We start from the raw sequence: 21,024 nt of genomic DNA, 5'->3' as shown, positions 1-21,024 counted from the left end.
CACATCTGAACCAAACATTGGACCTATCGTAGTAAAATGTTTTTTTTGCCACATGCACATTTGATAATCATGAAAAAAAAATAAACGTTTGTAATTTCTTAATAATATTATTCATAACCTAGAAATAAAGGGTCCCTTATAATGAAATTAGTAGTACTGAATCTTATTTGATGAGATGCTCCTATTAGTTACTAAGACAACCAAGTTTTGGTTCACAATTGAATTAAACATACATTTCCATACAAAATGTTGTACTTTGATCATAACACCCCCTCAGGAGACTGAAAAGAGCATTCTGACTGGTTGCTTCCCTCCCACCTGGTATGGCAACTGCTTGGCCTCCGTCCGCAAGGTACTACAGAGGGTAGTGGGTACAGCCAAGCAGACCAAGACATCCTGCCATCCAGGACCTCTATACCAGGTAGCATCAGAGGAAGGCCCCAAAAATTGTCAAAGACTCCGGCCACCCTAGTCATAGACTGTTCTCTCTGCTACCGCACAGCAGCGGTACCGGAGTGCCAAGTCTAGGACCAGAGGCTTCTAAACAGCTTCTACCCCCAAGCCATAAGACTCCTGAACAGCTAATCAAATGGCTACCCAGACTATTTGCACTGTCCTCCCCCTCTTTTACACTGCTGCTACTCCCCGATGTATCTATGCAGTCACTAACACTAACTACATATTACCTCAATTACCCACACTGACTCTGTAACGCAACACCCTGTATATAACCTCCACATTGACTCTGTACCAGTACCCCCTGTATATAGCCTCCACATTGACTCTGTACCGGTACCCACTGTACATAGCCTCCACATTGACTCTGTACCGGTACCCCCTGTATATAGCCTCCACATTCACTCTGTACCGTAACACCCTGTATATAGCCTCCACATTGACTCTGTACCAGTACCCAGTATATAGCCTCCACATTGACTCTGTACCGTAACACCCTGTATATAGCCTCCACATTGACTCTGTACCGGTACCCCCTGTATATAGCCTCCACATGGACTCTGTACCGGTACCCCCTGTATATAGCCTCCACATTGACTCTGTACCGTATTGCCCTGTATATAGCCTCCACATGGACTCTGTACCGTATTACCCTGTATATAGCCTCCACATGGACTCTGTACCGTAACACCCTGTACCTTAATACCCTGTATATAGCCTCGCTATTGTTATTTTACTGCTGCTCTTATTTTTCTTAAGTAAAAAAAAATTCAAAAGTAAGTGTTAACTGCATTGTTGGTTAAGGACTTGTAACTATTTCACTGCAAGATCTACACCTGTTGTAATCGGTATGCGTGTGACAAATCAAATTTGATAGGTAAACAAACAAGTGTAGAGAAATCATGTTTGGGACAGAACGGTTTACACTATTCAACTGTTCCTTTTCATCATCAGGGTTTATTAGAATCATATCAGCCAATCAGAACAGACGTGTTCATAATATGCATTATGCCCTATAGTTCACATACCACAGCATTATCTAAATTGCTTCTTCAGCCTTCAGGGACCACATTCCATAAGCAACACCATACCCTTATACACAAATGAATGCCTTCCACTGAGAAAACTGATGAATTGGTTGTTATGTAATTCTGTACATATTCATTTCAGATAGCCACAGAAGTTTGTGATTCATTGAGTACATATTATACAATGAGTGAGCTATTTTACATGCAATTTAATGTGATATGTGGCCAGCAATTTTTTTCTCCAATCATTAGGGGCGTCAGGGTTTAGGTCAATTCCATTTCGATTCTGTTCCTCATTTTTTTCTCCATAGAGAAGCATTGAGGAAAATCAGAATTGGAATTTCAGTTGACTTCCTAAATGGAAATGGGATTGACCCCAACCCTGGCTTGTTTGAGTGACTGGGGTCCCCTCTAAAGCATGCATTGTGAACTGAGGCCTGCCTGCCACATATTTTATGCAAAAGGCTATTAACATCAAATGCCTGCACCCTCTTTCCCATGGGGCGCTGGCCCAAAGTAGTGCACTATATAGGGAATAGGGTTCCATGGGGCACTGGCCCAAAGTAGTGCACTATATAGGGAATAGGGTCCCATGGGCGCTGGCCCAAAGTAGTGCACTATATAGAATAGGGTCCCATGGGCGCTGGCCCAAAGTAGTGCACTATATATAGGGAATAGGGTCCCATGGGCGCTGGCCCAAAGTAGTGCACTATATAGGGAATAGGGTCCCATGGGCGCTGGCCCAAAGTAGTGCACTATATATATATATAGGAATAGGGTTCCATGGGCGCTGGCCCAAAGTAGTGCACTATATATAGGGAATAGGGTCCCATGGGCGCTGGCCCAAAGTAGTGCACTATATAGAGGAATAGGGTCCCATGGGGCGCTGGCCCAAAGTAGTGCACTATATATAGGGAATAGGGTCCCATGGGGCGCTGGCCCAAAGTAGTGCACTATATATAGAGAATAGGGTCCCATGGGCGCTGGCCCAAAGTAGTACTATATATAGGGAATAGGGTCCCATGGGGAGCTGGCCCAAAGTAGTGCACTATATATAGGAATAGGGTTCCATGGGCGCTGGCCCAAAGTAGTGCACTATATATAGGAATAGGGTCCCATGGGGAGCTGGCCCAAAGTAGTGCACTATATATATATATATATGGAATAGGGTTCCATGGGGCGCTGGCCCAAAGTAGTGCACTATATATAGGGAATAGGGTCCCATGGGGCGCTGGCCCAAAGTAGTGCACTATATATGGAATAGGGTCCCATGGGCGCTGGCCCAAAGTAGTGCACTATATATGGGAATAGGGTCCCATGGGCGCTGGCCCAAAGTAGTGCACTATATATAGGGAATAGGGTCCCATGGGCGCTGGCCCAAAGTAGTGCACTATATATGGGAATAGGGTCCCATGGGGAGCTGGCCCAAAGTAGTGCACTATATAGGAATAGGTTCCATGGGCGCTGGCCCAAAGTAGTGCACTATATAGGGAATAGGGTACAATAGTAAATCAGCCCCTGGTCTGGCCAATGGGGGTAAATAACAAGGAAGTGCTGGGACTCCAGACTCATGTTAGTTCTTCTAACCCTGACGCACTGGGACATTTAAATACACATCATCTTAACCCATCTACAGAGCAAAACATACCAGCCCTTCTTCAGATTATATCGTATAGTTATTTAGTATATCCCTTCTTGATCAATTTTATCTTTTAAGATCCTTCTTCACTTTAAGGAACATGTAAGAGCTAGCACTTTTCTAAGCATTCACTTCTAGGACAGTATTTTCTTTCCTAAAGGGACAGGTAAGAACTTTTTAATATCTACAGTAAAGATGCGTTGTGATTTTTCTAGCTTTTCCACTTGCACCACACAAGACATCTTAAGAGTGACATCGGCTCAATTTTGGTCAAGAGAAAACAAAATAATGAACATAGCATTCAGGAAAAAGAAATCCTTTTAGCTGCACACAAAAAGGATAAATGCTTGGTTCTGGAAACGACCGAACACCGTTTCCACGCATTATTTTACAGTGCTAATAGAAATTAGATATTTATACATCTATGTACAAAAACATGACTGTCATCATATCATTTTCAGACATGTTTATTCCTTCTGCCCAATAGTCAAGAAGAGCCATCATGTTGCGGAGGTCAAAAGTCTTTTGGAAAAAAAAGAAAAGCCAAGTGCAAAATAAAAGGCTTTAATTGTTGTCCTCAGGGCTGGCGTTGGGGTTTCCTGTTGGTGTAGTTAACTAGGTAGTTTTAAAACGGAGCGCGTCTCCACCTCCATTTTCTCCTCGGACTGGGAGGACGCCTCTGGTTCGGGGTGAGAGACGTTGGGCCGGACCGTGACGACCCGGACTCCCTCCGTGCATGGAGTGGAGAAAGTTCCAGGTCTCCTCCGAGATCTGCCCAGAGGTCAGCCCCTAGAGGGGCAGCACAGAAACATGGTTTATACATATTACAAACTCAACCTGCCCAGAGGTCAGCCCCTAGAGGGCAGCACAGAAACATGGTTTATACATATTACAAACTCAACCTGCCCGAGTCAGCCCCTAGAGGGGCAGCACAGAAAACATGGTTTATACATATTACAAACTCAACCTGCCCAGAGGTCAGCCCCTTGAGGGGCAGCACAGAAACTATGGTTTATACATATTACAAACTCAACCTGCCTCTTAATAACCTGCCCCAAGTCAGTTCCTGTAGAGACAGACACGGTTAACCTGAAGTCATTATAATAATCTCCCCCAGAGTCCAATAGCGGTTAAGAGACTCACCCTGAGGGGCATAATAATAATCTAGTCCTGGCAGGGAAACACAGCAGGGTAGGTTAATTGACAGAGAGTTAATTGACAGAGAGTTAATTGACAGAGAGTTAATTGACAGATGAGTTAATTGACAGAGAGTTAATTGACAGAGAGTTAATTGACAGAGTTTAGTTAATTGACAGAGAGTTAATTGACAGAGAGTTAATTGACAGAGAGTTAATTGACAGTCTCTTACCTTGTCTGAGTGTCAGATGACCATTCTTGTTGATCGCGATCTTAGAGTTATCGATTGGTCCTGGTGGATCTTCCAGAGAGGAGGGCATAACAAGTATCACACACAGTACATTCCTTAAATACTACATTTGTGTATTCCATTTAATATAAAGATGAGATGACTATTTGCAATTTTAGCTAAACATTAGTCTTGAAAATTTGAAGAGTCATTGTCATTCTACATGAATTTACTACCATTCACTCGCCACTACAGTGTAGTGAAACAACAACAACAACCAGACAGACCACTACAGTGTAGTGAAACAACAACAACAACCAGACAGACCACTACAGTGTAGTGAAACAACAACCAGACAGACCACTACAGTGTAGTAAACAACAACAAACACAGACCACTACAGTGTAGTGAAACAACAACCGACAGACTCGAGAAACAACAACAACCAGACAGACCACTACAGTGTAGTGAAACAACAACACCAGACAGACCACTACAGTGTGGTGAAACAACAACCAGACAGACCACTGCAGTGTAGTGAAACAACAACAACAACCAGACAGACCACTACAGTGTAGTGAAACAACAACCAGACAGACCACTACAGTGTAGTGAAACAACAACCAGACAGACCACTACAGTGTAGTGAAACAACAACAACCAGACAGACCACTACAGTGTAGTGAAACAACAACCAGACAGACCACTAGCAGTGTAGTGAAACAACAACCAGACAGACCACTACAGTGTAGTGAAACAACAACAACACAGACGACCACTACAGTGTAGTGAAACAACAACAACCAGACAGACCACTACAGTGTAGTGAAACAACAACCAGACAGACCACTACAGTGTAGTGAAACAACAACAACCACAGACAGACCACTACAGTGTAGTGAAACAACAACAACAACAACCAGACAGACCACTACAGTGTAGTGAAACAACAACAACAACAACCAGACAGACCACTACAGTGTAGTGAAACAACAACAACAACCAGACAGACCACTACAGTGTAGTGAAACAACAACAACAACAACCAGACAGACCACTACAGTGTAGTGAAACAACAACCAGACAGACCACTACAGTGTAGTGAAACAACAACAACAACCAGACAGACCACTACAGTGTAGTGAAACAACAACAAAACCGACAGACCACCAGTGTAGTGAAACAACAACCAGACAGACCACTACTGTAGTGAAACAACAACAACAACCAGACAGACCACTACAGTGTAGTGAAACAACAACCAGACAGACCACTACAGTGTAGTGGAACAACAACAACAACAACCAGACAGACCACTACAGTGTAGTGAAACAACAACAACAACACAGACAGACCACTACAGTGTAGTGAAACAACAACACAGACAGACCACTACAGTGTAGTGAAACAACAACAACAACACCAGACAGACCACTACAGAGAAGTGAAACAACAACAACAACCAGACAGACCACTACAGTGTAGTGAAACAACAACCAGACAGACCACTACAGTGTAGTGAAACAACAACCAGACAGACCACTACAGTGTAGTGAAACAACAACAACAACCAGACAGACCACTACAGTGTAGTGAAACAACAACAACAACCAGACAGACCACTACAGTGTAGTGAAACAACAACAACCAGACAGACCACTACAGTGTAGAAACAACAACCAGACAGACCACTACAGTGTAGTGAAACAACAACCAGACAGACCACTACAGTGTAGTGAAACAACAACCAGACAGACCACTACAGTGTAGTGAAACAACAACCAGACAGACCACTACAGTGTAGTGAAACAACAACAACAACCAGACAGACCACTCGTGTGTACATACAACAACAACCAGACAGACCACTACAGTGTAGTGAAACAACAACAACAACAACCAGACAGACCACTACAGAGTAGTGAAACAACACACCAACAGACACAGTGTAGTGAAGCAACAACCAGACAGACCACTACAGTGTAGTGAAACAACAACAACAACCAGACAGACCACTACAGTGTAGTCCAACAACAACAACCAGACAGACCACTACAGTGTAGTGAAACAACCAGACAGACCACTACAGAGTAGTGAAACAACCAGACAGACCACTACAGAGTAGTGAAACAACCAGACAGACCACTACAGAGTAGTGAAACAACAACAACAACCAGACAGACCACTACAGTGTAGTGAAACAACAACAACAACCAGACAGACCACTACAGTGTAGTGAAACAACAACAACAACCAGACAGACCACTACAGTGTAGTGAAACAACAACCAGACAGACCACTACAGAGTAGTGAAACAACAACAACCCAGACAGACCACTACAGTGTAGTGAAACAACAACAACAACCAGACAGACCACTACAGTGGTAGTGAAACAACAACACCCAGACAGACCACTACAGTGTAGTGAAACAACAACCAGACAGACCACTACAGTGTGGTGAAACAACAACCAGACAGACCACTACAGTGTAGTGAAACAACAACCAGACAGACCACTACAGTGTAGTGAAACAACAACCAGACAGACCACTACAGTGTAGTGAAACAACAACCAGACAGACCACTACAGTGTAGTGAAACAACAACAACAACCAGACGGACCACTACAGTGTAGTGAAACAACAACAACCCGACAGACCACTACAGTGTAGTGAAACAACAACAACCAGACAGACCACTACAGTGTAGTGAAACAACAACCCAGACAGACCACTACAGTGTAGTGAAACAACAACAACAACCAGACAGACCACTACAGTGTAGTGAAACAACAACAACCAGACAGACCACTACAGTGTAGTGAAACAACAACAACCAGACAGACCACTACAGTGTAGTGAAACAACAACAACCAGACAGACCACTACAGTGTAGTGAAACAACAACAACCAGACAGACCACTACAGTGTAGTGAAACAACAACCAGACAGACCACTACAGTGTAGTGAAACAACAACAACCAGACAGACCACTACAGTGTAGTGAAACAACAACCAGACAGACCACTACAGAGTAGTGAAACAACAACCAGACATACCACTACAGAGTAGTGAAACAACAACCACCAGACAGACCACTACAGAGTAGTGAAACAACAACCAGACAGACCACTACAGAGTAGTGAAACAACAACCAGACATACCACTACAGAGTAGTGAAACAACAACCACCAGACAGACCACTACAGAGTAGTGAAACAACAACCAGACAGACCACTACAGTGAAGTGAAACATTTACTACTAGTCCTGAGGTCACAGCTAGGGGGCAGGGACTCGCAGTGCTTCAGCCACTCACCATTGTCCTTTCCCTTGACGAAGGCCTCCCACTCTCTGAACCACTGCATGCTGATGCAGTAGATGACCACTGGAGATTCTTCCTCCTGGAATGCCTTGTTCAGCTGGTTGGGGGCGTAGGGAAAGAGAAAGAGGGAATGGTGGGGGGATGGAGGAAGACATTAGATTGAAAGTAAGAAATTCTCTCCCTCTCCCTCTCCTCTCCTCTCCTCTCCTCTCCTCTCCAGTCAGTGGCCGTGTCTCAATACCTATACATGCATCTTAAATAGTAAAACGTCTGAAAAAGACCGTTTTCTAGTATGTAACATTTTGAAAATCGAGTAGACTTTAAAATGCCCAGATGTCATATTCATTTATGCTTTGACAACAGCTCATCAGCTGTCAATTATACATTTCGGCACCGAAATGAACCAATAAGCGGTACAAAACACAAATCGCGCATGACGCATTCTCGAACTGCGAAAATATTACGTTTTATAGTATGTTATATTCATTTTCACATGCTTTGTGGACAACAGGTGTAGACTACCAGTGAAATGTTAACTTAAGGGTCCTTTTCCAACAATGCAAAGTCAAAGACAAGAATAAAAATTTAAAAAAAAACAACATGGCTACCGTAAAAATTTAATTCTGAGTCTCAAATAGCCAACTTTCCCTTTTAATAGCTGGGCAATGGCACACATTTCAGCAAATACACACCTGTTTCAAATAAACATTAGGTCTAAATGAATTGTTTAAGAAGTTACCATGAATTGTTTTACGAGGTTTAATGTGTTACATTAAATAAACTCAGTAATGACAAAAAAATGGCGGGCAACCATCAGTTTTTAAATCACCGGTATGGCTGCGAACAGCTGAGAACTGCTAGCTACCTGGCAAGCACAAAAACAGTCAACAATTGGCTGATCACCCTCTAGTGGCGAAAATAAGAACTGTCAAATGCACAGTCAGAGGAGAATAATTATTCTGTTGAACATAACTATTCCTCTACAATTATTTTATTAAATTAAGTCAACAGAAACATGTGTGTAAATGATAAATGTAGGAAATGAAGAAATTGATTAAAATGCTGAAAGTGAAAGATGCAATTAAACAATTCAATATTTGCAGTGTTGAACCTTCTTTTCAAGACCTCTGCAATCCTTCCCTGGCATGCTGTCAATTAACTTCTGGGCCACATCCGACTGATGGCAGCACATTCTTGCATAATCAATGCTTGGAGTTTGTCAGAATTTGTGGGTTTTGTTTGTCCACCACGCCTCTTGAGGATTGATCACAAGTTCTCAATGGGATTAAGGTCTGGGAGTTTCCTGGCCATGGACCCAAAATATTGATGTTTTGTTCCCCGAGCCACTTAGTTACCACTTTTGCCTTATGCGCAAGGTGCTCCATCATGCTGGAAAAGGCATTGTTCGTCACCAAACTGTTCCTGGATGGTTGGGAGAAGTTGCTCTCGGAGGATGTGTTGGTACCATTCTTTATACATGTCTGTGTTCTTAGGCAAAATTGTGAGTGAAGCCACTCCCTTGGCTGAGCAACTCCACACATGGTCTCAGGATGCTTTACTGTTGGCATGACACAGGACTGATGGTAGCGCTCACCTTGTCTTCTCCGGACATGCTTTTTTCCGGATGCCCCAAACAATCGGAAAGGGGATTCAGAGAAAATGACTTTACCCCTGTCCTCAGCAGTCCAATCCCTGTACCTTTTGCAGAATATCAGTCTGTCCCTGATGTTTTCCTGGAGAGAAAGTGGCTTCTTTGCTGCCCTTCTTGACACCAGGCCATCTCCAAAAGTCTTCGCCTCACCGGGCGTGCAGATGCACTCACACCTGCCTGCTGCCATTCCTGAGCAAGCTCTGTACTGGTGGTGCCCCGATCCCGCAGCTGAATCAACTTTAGGAGACGGTCCTGGCGCTTGTTGGACTTTTCTTGGGGGCCCTGAAGCCTTCTTCACAACAATTGAACCGCTCTCCTTGAAGTTCTTGATGATCCGATAAGTGGTTGATTTAGGTGCAATCTTACTGGCAGCAATATTCTTGCCTGTGAAGCCCTTTTTGTGCAAAGCAATGATGACGGCACGTGTTTCCTTGCAGGTAACCATGGTTTACAGAGGAAGAACAATGATTCCAAGCACCACCCTCTTTTTGAAGCTTCCAGTCTGGTATTCGAACTCAATCAGCATGACAGAGTGATCTCCAGCCTTGTCCTCGTCAACACTCACACCTGTGTTAACGAAAGAATCACTGACATGATGTCAGCTGGTCCTTTTGTGGCTGGGCTGAAATGCAGTGGAAATGTTTTTTTGGATTCAGTTCATTTGCATGGCAAAGAGGGACTTTGCAATTAATTGCAATTCATCTGATCACGCTTCATAACATTCTGGAGTATATGCAAATTGCCATCATACAAACTGAGGCAGCAGACTTTGTGAAAATTTATATTTGAGTCATTCTCAAAATCCTTGGCCATGACTGTATATACAGGGAGTAGAAAATAACATGGCTAAATACAGGGAGTACCATTACCAGGTCGATGTGCAGGGGTACAAGGTAACTGAGGTAGCTATGTACTGTACATATAGGTAAAGGATAGATAATAGACAGTAACAGCAGTACACTGTAGGTAGGGGTAAAGGATAGATAATAGACAGTAACAGCAGTATACTGTAGGTAGGGGTAAAGGATAGATAATAGACAGTAACAGCAGTATACTGTAGGTAGGGGTAAAGTGACTAGACAACAGGATAGACAGTAACAGCAGTATACTGTGTGTGTGTGTGTGTGTGTGTGTGTGTGTGTGTGTGTGTGTGTGTGTGTGTGTGTGTGTGTGTGGGGCGCGCAGAGTCAGTGCAAGAGAGTTAGTGGGGGAAAAAGGTCAATGGTAGTCCAGGAAGCCATTTGATTCGCTGTTCAGCAGCCTTGTTCAGCAGCCTTCTGGGAAGGCTTTCCACTAGATGTTGGAACATTGCTACGGGGACTTGCTTCCGTTCAGCCACAATAGCATTAGTGAGGTCGGACACTGATGTTGGGCGATTAGGGCCTGGCTCGTAGTTGGGCGTTCCAATTCATCCCAAAAGTGTTCAATGGGGTTGAGGTCAGGGCTCTGTGCAGGCCAGTCAAGTTCTTCCACACCGATCTAAAACAAACCATTTCTGTATGGACCTCGCTTTGTGCACGGGGGCATTTTCATGCCGAAACAGGTTAGGCCTTTCCGTAACTGGGGCCACAAAGTTGGAAGCATAGAATGGTCTAGAATGTCATTGTATGCCGTAGCGTTAAGTTATCCCATCACTGGAACTAAGGAGCCTACAGTTGATCGGGGCAGCTCAGCCAGCAACAGGTGTGGCTGAAATAGCAAAATCCACTAATTTGAAGGGGTATCCACATACTTTTGTAAATACAGTGTAGATGAAAATCTCTTGGTAAATAGTACGTTCTACAGCTTATCATGGAGGTATTCTACCACAGGCGAGCAGAACCTACAGACTTCTTTAATATTAGAGATGTCGCACCAGCTATTGTTGACACCCTCCCAAGTAAACAACTTGGAAGATGGCGAAGATCCTGCGATGGTGTTCAAATGTAAGTCGCTGTCTTTAAAAACGATCACGACTATTTTCGCATCGTACATCTTTGAAAACAGATTTGCAGGCAACTGCATGCCGTGCCTTAAGCAGGATTAGAAGTTATAAGTGTTCCGACAAAAATGTTAGCTTACATGGTTAATTGCTGTTGACTTCCTATTTAACGTTAGCTTAAGAATGCTAGCTAGCGTCATTACACATAAGGGTTTAATCGCTACTCCAAACAGTCACAAAATGATGTTTTGCAACGAATACCAGCGTTTTCATTTCCTGTCCAATAGAAACGCTAGTTTTCATTTGATCAAATATGTGGGAGTCTAGCTACAGAAAGTTCACAAATCTACTTTGCTCATGTTTTGGTTAATGTTGTACTTCATCTTATGTCTTTTCAGGATCTTTTTTTATTTGATTTCATTTCACCTTTATTTAACCAGGTAGGCTAGTTGAGAACAAGTCCTTTATTTAACCAGGTGGCTAGTTGAGAACAAGTCCTTTATTTAACCAGGTAGGCTAGTTGAGAACAAGTTCTCATTTGCAACTGCGACCTGGCCAAGATAAACCAAAGCAGTTCGACACAGAGTCGAAAGCCTTTGCCAGGTCGATGAATATGGCTGCACAGTAATGTCTCTTATTGATAGCGGTTATGATATCGTTTAGGACCTTGGGCGTGGCTGAAGTGCTCCCATGACCAGCTCGGAAACCAGACTGTATAGCAGAGAAGGTACGGTGGGATTCGGAAATGGTCGGTAATTTGTTTGTTAACTTGGCTTTCAAAGACCTTAGAAAGGCAGGGTAGAATAGATATAGGTCTGTAACAGTTTGGGTCTAGAGTGTCTCCCCCTTTGAAGAGGGGGGATGACCGCGGCAGCTTTCCAATCCATGGGAAATTCAGACAATACGAAAGAGAGGTTAAACAGGCTAGTAATAGGGGTTGCAATAATTTCGGCAGATAATTTTAGAAAGAGAGGGTCCAGATGATTTGTAGGGGGGGGTCCAGATTTTGCAGCTCTTTCAGAACATCAGCTATCTGGATTTGGGTGAAGGAGAAATGGGGGAGGTTTGGGCAAGTTGCTGTGGGAGGTGCAGGGCTGTTGACCAGGGTAGGGGTAGCCAGGTGGAAAGCATGGCCAGCTGTAGAGACATGCTTATTGGCAGCTGGGAGGAGGTGCTCTTATTCTCCATGGACTTTACAGTGTCCCAGAACGTGCAGTAATATCTAACAAGTAATCTACCAATTCCACAACAACTACCTTGTACACACAAGTGTAAAGGAATGAATACGAATATGTACATACAAATATTTAAATGATTGATGGCTGAACGGCATAGGCAAGATGTAATAGATGGTATGGAGTACAGTATATACATATGAGATGAGCAATGTAGGGTAGGTAAAGATTATATAAAGTGGCATTGTTTAAAGTGACGAGTGATACATTTGTTACATCAATTTGTCCATTATTAAAGTGGCTAGTGATACATTACATCAAGATGGCAAGATGCAGTAGATGGTATAGAGTACAGTATATACACATATGAGATGAGTAATGTAGGTTATGAAAACATTATATAAAGTGGCATTGTTTAAAGTGGCCAGTGATACATTACATCAGGATGGCAAGATGCAGTAGATGGTATAGAGTACAGTATATACATATGAGATGAGTAATGTGGGTTATAGAAAACATTATATAAAGTGGCATTGTTTTAGTAGGGGATGGCGATTTCAGGGTTTTTGGTGGTTTTCCTAAGCCAGGATTCAGACACGGCTAAGACATCCGGGTTGGCAGAATGTGCTAAAGCAGTGAGTAAAACAAACTTAGGGAGTAGGCTTCTAATGTTAACATGCATGAAACCAAGGCTTTACGGTTACAGAAGTCATCAAAAGAGAGCGCCTGGGGAATCGGAGTCTTTGTGTGTGTTCCCCAGTGCCGGAAGGGGGGCCAGAGTGTTCCCCAGTGCCGGAAGGGGGGGGCAGAGTGTTCCCCAGTGCCGGAAGGGGGGGGGCAGAGTGTTCCCCAGTGCCGGAAGGGGGGGGGGGGGCAGAGTGTTCCCCAGTGCCGGAAGGGGGGGGGGCCAGAGTGTTCCCCAGTGCCGGAAGGGGGGGGGCCAGAGTGTTCCCCAGTGCCGGAAGGGGGGGCAGCGTGTTCCCAGTGCCGGAAGGGGGGGCAGAGTGTTCCCCAGTGCCGGAAGGGGGGGGCCAGAGTGTTCCCCAGTGCTGGAAGGGGGGCCTGAGTGAAAAAGTTTTGGAAACCCTGACTTGAGCTCCAACTTCTCCGACCTAAAGATCACCGACGTAACAATTTTTCCCCAATCTGAGCTCGTTTTGTTTCCGAAGAAGTCTTGAACACTTCGTCCATGGCAAATTGCATACTTAACAGTACATAGTAAAATTAGTACACAGTATACAGTTTAAGTAAGTAGTAGGCAACCCAGATCTCCTGTCTATAGTACGGGTGGTTTAGCTGTAATCAGACAGTGGGTCTATAGTACGGGTGGTTTAGCTGTAATCAGTGGGTCTATAGTACGGGTGGTTTAGCTGTAATCAGTGGGTCTATAGTACGGGTGGTTTAGCTGTAGTCAGTGGGTCTATAGTACGGGTGGTTTAGCTGTAGTCAGTGGGTCTATAGTACGGGTGGTTTAGCTGTAGTCAGTGGGTCTATAGTACGGGTGGTTTAGCTGTAGTCAGTGGGTCTAGTGGTTTAGCTGTAGTCAGTGGGTCTATAGTACGGGTGATAGTTGCTGACACCCGGTCTATCTGTCTCCATACATTAATGATGACCCACTGTCTGTCTCTGTCTCAGCCCCTCGTCTCCTGCTTGGGCAGAGGGCTACTGCCAATCAAATAGAATTACGACCTCATTGACTTGAATGGGGATGCCATTCTAGCCATTCTATTTCTAGGGCTACAGCACAGTCACCATCAGTCAGCTTATCTACTGGTTAACTAACTACACCAGAGAATCTCTCTTCACACACAAGCTGCCTTCTGATTCCCCACTAGGGTTGAAAACTTCTGTTAACTTTCCCAAAATTACCAGGTTTTCCAGAAATCCTGGTTGGAATATTCCAGAAATCCTGGTTGGAATATTCCAGAATTCCTGGTTGGAATATTCCAGGAATCAGGAGGGAGGGAATAAGCAGGGAAGTTTAATCGGAATTTGTGCACCGTTCTCCATTGATTTAAAGTTATTGGATTTTTAAACTGCAAACATACAGTTGAAGTCGGAAGTTTACATACACCTTTAGCCAAATACATTTAAACTCAGTTTTTTTTCTGAGATCTTGGCTGATTTCTTTAGATTTTCCCATGACGTCAAGCAAAGAGGCACTGATTTTGAAGGTAGGCCTTGAAATACATCCACAGGTACACCTCCAATTGACTCAAATGATGTCAATTAGCCTATCAGAAGCTTCTAAAGCCATGACATTTTCTGGAATTTTCCAAGCTGTTTAAAGGCACAGTCAACTTAGTATGTAAACTTCTGACCCACTGGAATTGTGATACAGTGAATTATAAGTGAAATAATCTTGTCTGTAAACAATTGTTGTAAAAAATTACTTGTGTCATGCACAAAGTAGATGTCCTAACCGACTTTCCAAAACTATAGTTTGATAACAAGAAATTTGTGGAGTTGTTGAAAAAGTGAGTTTTAATGACTCCAAACTAAATGTATGTAAACTTCCGACTTCAACTGTAGGCTAGAGGTCATTCCCACCGTATTACTCCTTACCCGAACAAACATGTCCAACTCAGTCCTGCGTCTCTTCTCCAGCTTCTCAATCTCCGTCTGGCACGTGTGACACACATACAGGTGGTTGACAGCAGGCCCGCCTCCATACCTGAACAGACCAATCACAGCTTACTAACACACCTGACCAGTGACCACAGACTTCAGCCTCTTGGGCGTAATTATATACTGCATCTCTAATGGGTTTTTACCTGTTGTAGCGGTTAGAGCATTATCTCTTCATTAGAATATCTACCTGCTTTAAGACATTCTCTCTTCATTAGAATATCTACCTGCTTTAAGACATTATCTCTTCATGAGAATATCTACCTGCTATAGAGGTTAGGACATTATCTCTTCATTAGAATATCTACCTGCTGTAGGAGGTTAGAGCATTATCTCTTCATTAGAATATCTACCTGCTTTAAGACATTATCTCATTAGAATATCTACCTGCTGTAGAGGTTAGAGCATTATCTCTTCATTAGAATATCTACCTGCTGTAGAGGTTAGGACATTATCTCTTCATTAGAATATCTACCTGCTTTAAGACATTATCTCTTCATTAGAATATCTACCTGCTGTAGAGGTGGTCCCACACGTTCTGAGGCAGCATCACTACCAGATCATCAATAAACGCTGCTTTGGCAGGCGGCACACCTGATAACACAACATTTAAAAAACACTATAAACACGTCATTATGAGCTTCATTTAGTCAATAACACTTCCATTTCTCTCATCTTCTATTGATGAAATGACTCGGACTAGTACAAGCCATCGATCGATTGATTGATTGACAGATTGAACGATCTCCACACCTCCGTGTGAACAGAGAAAGTTGTCGTTGGAGATAGGCCCAGGCTCAGCGAAGGTCTTGAACTTGTTGAGCCACTGTCTGGAGACGTAGAACTGTAGCAGACTGGGCTCCGTCACGTTCAGTAGACCCGTCACCCTCCTCCTCTCCTTCTGCGCCTCCTCGTTGCTCTTCCTGGAACGGAACACAATCATTAACGCTAAGATTGGCACTAATCAGGGTCTGTATCACAGGATGGCAACTTCCTTTCTTACAGGAAACAATTATATTGAACAAAAATATAAACGTAACATGTAAAGTGTTTGTCTCATGTTTCATGAGCTGAAATAAAAGATCCCAGAAATGTTTCATACGCACAAAAAGCTTATTTCTCTCTAATTTTGTGCACAAATTAGTTTATATCCTCTGTTAGTGAGCATTTCTCTTTTACTAAGACAGGTGTGGCATATCAAACAGCATGATCATTACACAGGTGCACCTTGTGCTGGGGACAATAAAAGGCCACTAAAATGTGCAGTTTTGTCACGCAACACAATGCCACAGATGTGTCAAGTTGAGGGAGCGTGCAATTGGCATGTTGACTGCATAAATCTCCACCAAAGCTGTTGCCAGGGAGTTTAATGTTAATTTCTCTACCATAAGCCACCTCCTACGTCATTTTACATAATTTGGTAGTACGTCCAACTTCAGTGGGCAAATGCTCACCTTTGATGGCCACTGGCACGTTGGGAGAAGTGTGCCCTTCACAGATGAAGCCCGGTTTCAACTGTACCAGGCAGACAGTGTGTGTAGCGTGGTGTGGGCGAACGGTTTACTGACGTTAATGTTGTGAACAGAGTGCCCCACGGTGGGGGTTATGGTATGGGGCAGGAATAAGCTACAGACAAACACAATTGCATTTTATCGATGGCAATTAAAAAAATGCACAGAGAGACACCGTGACTGAGATCCTGAGGCCCCATTGTCGTGTCATTCATCCACCGCCATCAAATCAAGCTTTATTTATACAGCATATTTCAGACATGGACTGCAACGCAATGTGCTTTACAAGAAAAAATAAATAAAACAAATAAAATCTGAAATATTTACTAGACAAACTGATAAAAAAAACGAAAGAATTAATGAATTACTAAAAACACCCTGAGGAAAAGTAAAGCTAAAAATATGTGTTTGAAGATCTATTTTAAATATGTCCACAGTTTCAGTCCCCCTCAGGTTCTCTGGCAGGCTGTTCCAGAGGCTGGGGGCATAATAACTAAAGGCTGCCTCTCCATGCCTCTTGGTCCCCCTCAGGTTCTCTGGCAGGCTATTCCAGAGGCTGGGGTCATAGTAACTAAAGGCTGGGGTCATAGTAACTAAAGGCTGGGGGCATAGTAACTAAAGGCTGGGGGCATAGTAACTAAAGGCTGGGGGGCATAGTAACTAAAGGCTGGGGGCATAGTAACTAAAGGCTGGGGGCATAGTAACTAAAGGCTGGGGGCATAGTAACTAAAGGCTGGGGGCATAGTAACTAAAAGCTGGGGGCATAGTAACTAAAGGATCCTTTTCCATGCCTATTGGTCCCCCTCAGGTTCTCTGGCAGGCTATTCCAGAGGCTGGGGGCATAATAACTAAAGGCTGTCTCTCCATGCCACTTGGTCCTAGGCTTTGGGATAGTTAAAATGCCAGTGCCAGAGGACCTACCCACTAAATGACGTAAATCTACTGGGTACATAACTTAAAAACATGTCTGACATGTATTGAGGTGCACAGTCGTGGATTGATTTAAAAACCAACGGAAGAACCTTAAAATTAATTCTAAAACTGACAGGCAGCCAGTGCAGAGACCTTAAAACCGGTGTAATGTGTTCTCCGTCTGGTCTTGGTCAGTACCCTGCAGCATTCTGTATGTTTTGCAGTTGACCAATGGCTCTCTTGTGTAGACCAGACAGGAGAGCGTTACAGTAGTCAAGCCTGCTTGTAATAAAAGCATGGATGAGTCTCTCTGTATCAGCTCGAGAGAGAGAGAAACGGCCACACCTTGGCAAATGTTCCTCAGGTGGTTGAAAGCTATTTTGGTCACATTCCTAATGTGTGATTTAACATTTAGTTCAGAATCTAAAATATCACCTTTTCTAAGGTACCTGTGACCAACAGATGACTGTATTCCAAGTCATGTATAATTCATAGATTAGGGCTCGATTTCCTTATATTAACTGTAATTTAAGTAAAATCTTTTAAAATGTTGCGGTTATATTTTTGTTCAGTGTAAATTATAATCTGTAACACTGCCTCAAGGGAGGATTTAGTGTAAATTATAATCTGTAACACTGCCTCAAGGGAGGATTTAGTGTAAATTATAATATGTAACACTGCTTCAAGGGAGGATTTAGTGTAAATTATAATCTGTAACACTGCTTCAAAGGAGGATTTAGTGTAAATTATAATCTGTAACACTGCTTCAAGGGAGGGGTCAAATCTTGGCAGGTTAGAATGTTGTTGATGTCTGTAAACAGGAAGTCACCCCACAGGGCATCATTACGTCATAGATTCCCTCTTGGGTTGGTGGTTGTGCTGTGTTGCTTTGTGCACAGAGATCCTATTAAATTACTATGTAATTCTATGGTTTTGCTTATAAATGACAAATGTAATTCTATGGTTTTGCCTATAAATGACAAATGTAATTCTATGGTTTTGCCTATAAATGACAAATGTAATTATGGTTTTGCCTATAAATGACAATGTAATTCTATGTTTTTTATCTTACTTGTAGAACAGTACGTAGGCCTCAGCATTCTGGACGCAGGATTCTGACACCTCGGTGACGCTCTGGTCGTCAAACTCATACCAGAGGTTGTTCAGGTCATTCCTACAGTAGGCTATGTAGTGACCACCTGGGGGAAGGAGAACAGGTCATTCCTACAGTAGGCTATGTAGTGACCACCTGGGGGAAGGAGAACAGGTCATTCCTACAGTAGGCTATGTAGTGACCACCTGGGGGAAGGAGAACAGGTCATTCCTACAGTAGGCTATGTAGTGACCACCTGGGGTTGAAAGTTTAGTTCATTGAAGAGTAGGGAACGTACTACTACACATTAATGTTCCTGGAGTGTCCCAAAAATATCTCCTTTCATTCACTACTTCCCACAGAATCTTAAAGCATTTGGATTGGTGGAGGCATGAGCTTGTCACTAGTGGGTGTTTCCACCATATTTCTTATAACAATCATTTCCTTTCAAATCAGTGAAAGGAAAGTGAACAAGTGCACACTTAGGGAGGAAGGAGAGATAATTGGGAAGTAGCCAGAGAGTTGGTTGGGGAAGGTAAAAAGCAAATCAAATAAAAATGTGCTTTGCAACATTCTTTGTAAACAGGTAAATCACTAACAGTGATATGCTTACTTACAGACCCTTCCCAACAATGCAGAGAGTGATACATTTTTTTAATTACCTTTTTTACACATTACCCTATCTATCCTGCACATCTATCCTACACCATTACCCTATCTATCCTACACCATTACCCTATCTATCCTACACATCTATCCTACACCATTACCCTACACATCTATCCTACCCCATTACCCCATCTATCCTGCACCATTACCCCATCTATCCTGCCCATCTATCCTGCACCATTACCCCATCTATCCTGCCCATCTATCCTGCACCATTACCCTATCTATCCTGCACATCTATCCTACACATCTATCCTACCCCATTACCCCATCTATCCTGCCCCATTGCCCCATCTATCCTGCCCCATTTCCCCATTATCCCATCTATCCTGCCCCATTACCCCATCTATCCTACCCCATCTATCCTACCCCATTACCCCATCTATCCTACCCCATTACCCCATCTATCCTACCCCATCTATCCTACCCCATTACCCCATCTATCCTACCCCATTACCCCATCTATCCTACCCCATTACCCCATCTATCCTACCCCATTACCCCATCTATCCTACCCCATTACCCCATCTATCCTACCCCATTACCCCATCTATCCTACCCCATTACCCTATCCTACCCCATTACCCCATCTATCCTACCCCATTACCCCATCTATCCTACCCCATTACCCCATCTATCCTGCACATTATTATTCTACATCATTACCATATCTATCCTACATTCCTATCTGAAAGCTCTAGCATCCTCCCATCGTAGAGGGGGCTTGGCCAGTGGCCCGGATGGAACACTCACTGCTGGCGGTGCCATGGTGACAGATGACGGACAGCAGGTCGTAGGAGGTGGTGTGGGCGGAGCTATCCTTGGCCAGGAAGGGCTGCAGGTCCAGGCCCTCCAATGGGAAGGAGACGTGAGTCCCGATCTTAGTGGAGAACATCAGTTCGTGTCTAAACCGCTTCAGGTGGATGCACAGGATCTGGAGGAGATGACAAATCATTATATATTCAACTGTGCTGCCTGGTTTAGTAGTAGTTGTGACATAACTTGTTGGCTTTTTTTGACCCCGTGGAGCACTCACCTCTGGTACACTCTGAACTTTACAGAATTTCACTCCGTTCCGTAATCTAGGAGAATTTTTTAAAAAAAAGCACACACAGTCTTTATTCATGTAGAAGTTTCACTTCCGTCACCTAACATAATTTAAAATCTCCTTTTTAAAAAGTCAGAGTTGTGAGGTACTCACTTCTTGCATTTCTCACAGCTGTACATGTTGTCTCCTTTCAGCTCGTCCCGGGCAAAGAAGGCAGCCAGACAGTCCTGTAGCGTCACAACAGGACCCCAGAACCAGCTGCAACACAAGGACATAAATCACAGTTTAACCATGAACAGAATAGACTTAACACAACTCACTGACAGAACTTACTAACAATGTGTTTTAAATCGGCTTTAACCAAGGAATATCGATCGGTATTCTTCTGGTCGAGTCACGTGCTCAGGTAAAACAGTTGACCCCTATGAGCTATGACCCCTATACGTCGACCCCCATACGTCGACCCCTATACTACACACTCTGGGCTCCAGTTTCGGCTGGCGTTAAGGCGGCGCTAATGTCAAACGCTTTTCGGCAAGTTCAACTTGTAAAAGCCAGCGCTCTGCTTTTCTTCATCCCTAGCGTCAGGGCTGGTAATTTACCT

The 21,024-nt window shown here is 43.5% G+C and overlaps 1 pseudogene; it reads right to left on the bottom strand.

Annotated features, from left to right (window-relative positions):
• Positions 1 to 3,734: 3,734 nt before the first annotated feature.
• Positions 3,735 to 21,024, bottom strand: part of LOC123726582 (ubiquitin carboxyl-terminal hydrolase 33-like) — a 56,446-nt pseudogene continuing 39,156 nt past the window's right edge.

The sequence above is a fragment of the Salmo salar genome, chromosome ssa14 (genome assembly GCF_905237065.1).
Source record: "Salmo salar chromosome ssa14, Ssal_v3.1, whole genome shotgun sequence".
NCBI classification, from domain to species: domain Eukaryota; kingdom Metazoa; phylum Chordata; class Actinopteri; order Salmoniformes; family Salmonidae; genus Salmo; species Salmo salar.
The sequence above is the reverse complement of the archived record's forward strand: the minus strand, read 5'-3'. Positions and strand labels throughout refer to the sequence as shown.